Source organism: Populus euphratica, unplaced genomic scaffold (genome assembly GCF_000495115.2).
Source record: "Populus euphratica unplaced genomic scaffold, PopEup_1.0 scaffold271.1, whole genome shotgun sequence".
NCBI classification, from domain to species: domain Eukaryota; kingdom Viridiplantae; phylum Streptophyta; class Magnoliopsida; order Malpighiales; family Salicaceae; genus Populus; species Populus euphratica.
The window spans coordinates 155,194-162,428 of record NW_011499926.1 but is presented as its reverse complement, the minus strand read 5'-3'; positions in this window follow the sequence as shown (position 1 = coordinate 162,428).

Genomic DNA, 7,235 nt, shown 5'->3' with positions numbered 1-7,235 from the left:
CTTTTCCTGCTAGTTTTTTGTTTTGTTTGACTAGATGTATTTTCTTTTTTTAAAAAAATTCATGCTTGTACTTAACTAAAAAGAGATTTGCACCATGGCCATTTCAGTGATTTAGAAGTTCCTTGCTCTACCAGTAAGCTACATCATAATAGTGTGTGTGTGTGTTAGATCGGGTATAAAATCTCCAAAAAATTCAAAAAATTGCACTACCAATTTTCAATGATTTAAACCAATTTTCTCTAGTTACATCATCTGTGACGAACGTGATAGCATAAAAAAGACGCTACATCATCAATTATTGAAAACTATATTTGACTTCAGGAAATAAATATTATGAATCAAAGCATCACCTTCCGTTTTTCTAATGATAATAACGAGCCCACCAATAGAAAATCCAAGCTAGAACAGCCCTTTCTAAACCTTTTCTTTCGGAAGCTGTATACGAGAGGGAAAAATCAGCCCTCTGATTCTGATGAACAGTGACCATATTTGTGCAGAAGGCGTGGTCAAAGAAGAAGCACAGCCATAGTTTTGAAAACTCCATCACTCTTCCCATGTGATTTTTCATTATCTTTCTTTGCTTGTATAAGGGTTTCCTATTCTTTCTGGAACTATTATCTATTTCAGCAAATTAATTCGTAGCCCTTCTTTCAAGTGCGAATGTGAATGATTCCTCTGTTTCTCTCTGTCTATTCTCTACATTCATGTTCATAAAATACATCAATTGTTAAATATCAATAATATAAAGAGAAGCATTCCAAAAACATCCGGCCGTTGTTAGCTCAAACTAGAAATTACGGAAAACAAAGAGCACAGACCCAGATCCCATGGCCTTTTCAAGATGGACAACTTACCAAGACTATTCAACACAAAATAGTACATAAGTGACTTGATTTTGAAAGAGCTAGTGATGCAGAAACTTTTCCTTATTTATTTATATTCAGTTTAAAATTTTTATTTTTTTTCTTATTCTATTTAGTAATTTCATTTTTTTCATTCAGTTCAGGCCCAAGATTAGTATAAACAAGATTTTCGAGCTTGTATTTTAGCAGAGACTTGGAAGAATCAAATTAAATATTTTAGGTGTTCTTCGTAGTTATAGTATTATTAGTTTTTAAAATTTTTAACTGTGTCATCTAATTGAATGATTATACAGAGGTCCGATGACATGATGTTGGACAGCTTACGAAAACTAACCACTAGAAAACAGCAGCATCATAGTTGCGATTCTTCAATGAAGTAAAACCACCTGCGGCGCCAATAAGGATATATGTGCATAATAGTTGCGATTGACAACACCACAATTATGTTGCAATATATATTGAGTTCATGGTGTGCAAAGAAAATGGGAGCAAAATATTCTAATGAAGTCAGGAAACCATTACCATATTTATCACTGCAAATATTCCTTCACTAATTTGTTCCTGCACAAGAGAGAATGGTGGACAGAGTCGCGGTTCATTCTTTCTTAGTATAACTGAGAACAAATGGCAAGCATCAACCCCTATATCCATCTGAAGATTTGCATACGTCTGCACAAAAAACAGTAGCAATTGCTTAAGCACTCTTCAATGAAGTAAAACCATCTTCTTCTCCAGTAAGGATTTATGTAAAGAGCTGCTGCAATTGTCAACGAGACAATTATGTAACATGCCTCAAAGCTCACAATGAAAGCATCGTTTGCCATCAAAGTTAGTGAAATTGGACAAACAAGAGGATAAAGGACCCGAGAGCTTATTATGCGAAATATCCAGCATGCTTGGCTTTTAGAAGAAGAACACTCAATGTTGAAAGATTGCTAATCCAGGATGGAATGGAGCCAGAGAAGTTCATGTGTCAACGGACCGCTTAATTGATTTTAGTATAGATGGATATGGGATCATTGTGGTCGGTTGGAGCAAAGTGGAAGCGACCCGGATAAACTGTTCTAAAAAGGTAAAAAAATTAAAGGATATCAAACTTTTTCTGGGAAGTTTCTTTATTTATTGAATAATCAGTATTTATCAGCCCTAGCTATTTAAGCCTGACTTGTGGGCTATTTTGAACATCAAGAGTTTATTTCAGATTTTTCTCTCCTGTGACTTTCAAGCCCATTTTGCTTAATCCATTCCATCATCCCTCTCGTTCTTAATTTTCAGCTACATCAATGTCTTTGTTATTTAATTAATATCAATAAAAATTTTGAGAGCATGCCATAAAGTAAAAAAGAAGAAGAAGAAAGATTTACTTTATGTTATTAGGGCCTAGTAAAATCTCGAATTCTTTTTAGATGGAAAAAAAAATACTTCTTCTAGTGGATATTTTTGTTCGAGAATTTAATTTCTTGTGAGTAATTAGTGGCATCCTTAGATCAACTTTACATTCCAATGGAGACCGATTCACTTTCTTAAACTATATAAATAATGTCATTCAACAAGATCATCTTGATTTATTTAGAAGAACAAATTATCTTAGAATTAACTCTACCGTCCTTCCCATCTTTTGAATTACAAAAAGTATTAATAGGAATATTTGAGGCAACAATATGAACTTGGTAAAGACGGAAAAAAGAATAAAATAAAAGAAAACAAAACCATTTTTCCCTCATCAAATATTCTCATCTCACCTAGTTCTTTTCTCTATTTTACAAAACAAGTGGAAAAATAGCATGCAAAATGACTAAGTTATTAGTAGATTTAAACCATAAGAATTAAATAAAGAACGGTGCTGTACTTCTTCAGTGGACCGCATGTGTCAAGGCCCCTTTACAAGGGTTCAAGCAATAATTGCAGCCTTTATCAGGGGGTCTTATTTTGAACTCCCAGAGACCAGTACAGGCCTGCATTGCTTTTCTTGGATCTGTCCTTGTAAATTTAACATTATTGTGGCTAATCGACAAGCATCAAAACACAGCTCTATCAAGGATCAAACCAGGAGATTGATTAAACGGATACCAAAGTAAAAGAAAACATTATCGATTTGGGTTTCTTTAATTACCCAAAGTAGCCAAGCCCATTATGAAGGCTGTAAAACAGCCCATGCAATTTTGGCAGAATAAACAGCCCATCAGCAGGGAGTTCCAAGTCTCTTTGACTTCAATTTTGGCATCATTTATTATCTTTGGTTGAGCAGGTTTACTAGCTAGGATCACATTACAAATCTCACCGTCAGAAACGAATTTTTCCTGCTGGGGACTATTCGCTTGATGTTTCAAGACTGCATTTTCCTGATCTTTTCCGGCTTGAAATGACTTTGACGGAAGATTTCACTGTGGGAATTACATTGAGAGAAACTCCATTGTTGAGCATGTCCAAGCAAGCACTAGGATAACTGACTAGTGAAAAATAATAATCCGTGACAGAGTAACCAGCAGCAGCAACCCGGAGCAAATAATAAAGATTGATCTGTATTGATCGCTGGAAAAGGACTGAAAAGTGTGATTCAGATTAAGACTATTGGGGTGTATTTCTGACAAATGGATGTGTAATCTTAATTGAAAACACAAACATGAAATCTCAAATGACAACAGTTGAAGATTAAAGGATGCTCTGTTGAGTTTAAGACAAAATAGCTAAAATTATCTTATGAAGCTCGTAATTGATGGCTTGATTTATTTATTTTTTATGAGCCATTGATAATTTTTTTTTTTAATCTTGACTTCACAAGTCTATGAATAAAAACAAGTGAAAGTAGCTGATGAAATTAATAGCTGCGTCGGAAATCATTTCACTCCATTAACAAAAATTAGGGAGGTGGGGGTAGGCGATATTGATATTTCAAAAGAGATATTCTAAATATTTCACAAGAAATAAAAATCAGTTGGTGCCGTAAGAAGAAATTATTGATAATATAAATCATTTTCTAATCTCTTCTGCCATGTATTTCATAAGATCAAATCAATTGTTCATATAAAGCACATGACTTCCCAAGTCTATGAAGAAAAGCAAAGCAGTAAACAAGAAGTTGGAATATCCTTTAATCCAACACCACAAACCGAGCGATCTGTGCCGTGGTGCGGACCCCTGGCTAGCACTGTCCGTGAAGATTCTCTCATTCAATGCAGCCTAAATCTCCCTTGACAATTCCGCATAGAAAATTCAATAATACAGATAATTGTCACTGTCCGGTCAAATGCATGAAGAGGAGAAAATTGTATATAAGAGACAGGTTGCTTGCTTTTGTATGTGGTCAAGTGGAGCGTTATGAAGATTGGGCAAATGTGGGTGTGGATGCTGCTCATGGCACTTGGTTCAATCATGCAGGTGCTGGGTCCTATGAGCTAGAAGGTTGGGATAAAGAGCAGCATTTTAATTGCTGTAACTGGGATATGGTTGTGTGTGACAATACCACAAACCGAGTGTCGAACTACATCTTGTCGGTGTAAATTATGATGACCTCAATGCAGTCGAAGACTTGGATCTCAATGCATCTTTGTTTCTGCCTTTCAAAGAACCGGAGATTCTCGACTTAAACACCAACCAATTAGTTGGTGGCTTAAAGAACCAAGGTTCTATGCTTTCAATTTTCTTTTAGTTAACACATAAAGTTAATTATATTTCAAGTGACTTTACATTGAATCTTTATGGATATTGGGATGGTGTGTGTGTATATATATATATATATGTTAATATTTTTTCTTCTGACAATCTTCTTTCAGGTTTTCAAGTGCTAGCTTCAGGGTTGAGGAATTTGGAGGAACTTGATCTGAGTTACAATAAATTGAACGACAGCATTTTATCATCTCTCAGTGGTTTTTCAACTCTCAAATCTCTTCATCTGTCAGGCAATAGCTTCACAGGATCAACTGGTCTCAATGGTAAAGCTGTAAATCATTCCTACCTCGGATGGATGGCATTCCCTAGTGAGGTTTAATAATTACATGTGTATTAACCCTTTAGTTGTTTGGATGAAGCCTTAAAAAGGCTTTATATAATTAATTCTTTAATGCACTTTCTTAAGTGAAATAATTTGAAACTTACGTATAGACAGTACTACTAACTTTTGTTCAATTTTTTAATTTTTAAAAAACAAATGAAGGTGAATATTTAATTATTAGAATTTTAATATTATATTAAAAATTATTTGAATTTAAAAACTTAAGCTATGTGCTCTATATTAACTCTAACATTATAAATTATTTAGTTATTGTATTATTGTAAATCATCATTATTGATTGTTCTCTATATCACAGATTTAAGGAATTTAGACATCTTGTATCTGGAATGCACTGACTTCAAGGAAAGTGAGTCAATGGGAGCGTTGCCATCCCTCAAGACCTTACATGCCAGTGATCGTAATTTTACACACTTTGGGAAAGGTCAGTGACAGTTCTGGTGCCTAAAACATGAATATAGATATTTGTGTTATATCTATATCTATATCTATGTTGTATAAAAAAGGATAAAATCTAGGGTTTCTTGACCTCAAGAAATTCCTAAACTAAAGAGAAAACTTTGAATTAAAAAAATTATGAATATCAACAATCTAAATAAACAATCTCTAATAAAAAAGAAAAACAAATATAATCTAAAACCCACCTAGCTAATGAAATAAAAATCAACTAAAACTTTAAAACCTCACTTAGAAATTTTTTGGATATAACTAAAAAAATTGCTTCCTATATAAAAATAACTAAGAAAATAAATCAAAATCCCAAAAAAATTTCTAGGTCTAATTAGAAAACAAAACCAAGCTATAGAACATTGTAAAAATATCAGTTTGATATAACCGATCGGATAAAAGATTATAACTATTTTCATCAAAATGGGACCGCATAATTATAACTATTGTCTGATATTAAGAATGCACCATAAGAACAAGTTTTCTACGAAATAATGGGCAACTGCCTCCTCACAGAATTTTGTCTCTGGAAAGCTAGCATGCTAAATGGCACCCTGCCTCACCAAAGTAAATTAAATCACTACTAAACTTGTATTATTGAATAGATCTCTCAATAAATTGTACATAATTGATATATTCCTATTCCCTTAACATGAACATATTGATATATTCTGCAGGCTGGGGTGAAATGAATAATCTTGAACAGCTATTTCTCTCAAGAAACAATCTACAGGGCGTACTCCATCCTTGTTTTGGAAATCTATCATTTCTACAAATCTTGGATTTATCTGACAACCAATTGGAGGGAAATATTGCCCTTAGTCACCTTTCCATCTTGCGCAGCTTGAAGACCTCTCAGTTTCAAATAACTACTTTCAAGTTGCAATAACATTTGGTTCATTTATGAACCTCTCCAACCTCAAGTTCATTGCATGCGATAACAATGAGCTAATACCTGCACCCAGTTTTCAGCCTTTAGTTCCAAAATTCCGGCTTCGTTACTTTAGTGCTTCAAACTGTACTTCAAAGCCATTCAAGGCTGGATTTCCAAACTTCCTCCAGAGCCAAAATGAATTGGTGGTTGTTGATCTATCCCACAACAAGTTCGTTGTAATCCTCTGTGGAGAAGCAGTCGCATTCCAAATCAATGGTTGCTCACTGCATGTTTAGCACTTTGCCTGTGAGAAGTGTTCTATCGAAGTGTGGTTCTTGTTGCTTAGCCTTTCTGTTTTGACGTCACTTGTGTTTGTCCTTGTGCTTGTATCAGTAATTGTTTGTATCAGTTACGTTGTTTCTTTGGCCTGTAGGCACTTTTGATTAACTGACATACATTGGAAGCATGCATATTTAATGAAATTAATCAGACATTTTCTGTAAAATAATGGGCTTAGAGCTGACATTGTTTGAAAGAACAAAAGCCTAAGAAGGCCGGCTAAAGAGACGATCTCATCCAGCCTTAAGTGTATATGTAGAGATATTCAAGTCCAGCCCCGATGAAATTAACTCAGGAAATTAAAACCCAGTGAGAAGCTTAGATGGCCGAACCTTAAATGCAAAACAAGGAGGCCATGAAAAGCAGAAGAGACCATCAATTTCTGATCTCTCTTCATATTTCTATCTTCCACCAAATCTGGGTTTGCTCACAGTCTGTTCGACAATGTGAGATTTATTTCTGGACTCTTAAGATTTTCTTGTTTAATTTTGTGTTTTCTCTTAATTTAATAATAATGTACATAGTTTTATTACTATAATGATGAGAATCAATAGAGTCTTGCATTTGAAATTAGACCCTACAAATCTAACCTCTTAATTAGCTGTTGATAATAAAAATGTACAGGGGATTGTTACATAACAAAATAGAACAATCCCCTGTTTCATGATGTTCTTGGATCCTTTCTCCTCGAAGTTATCCATTT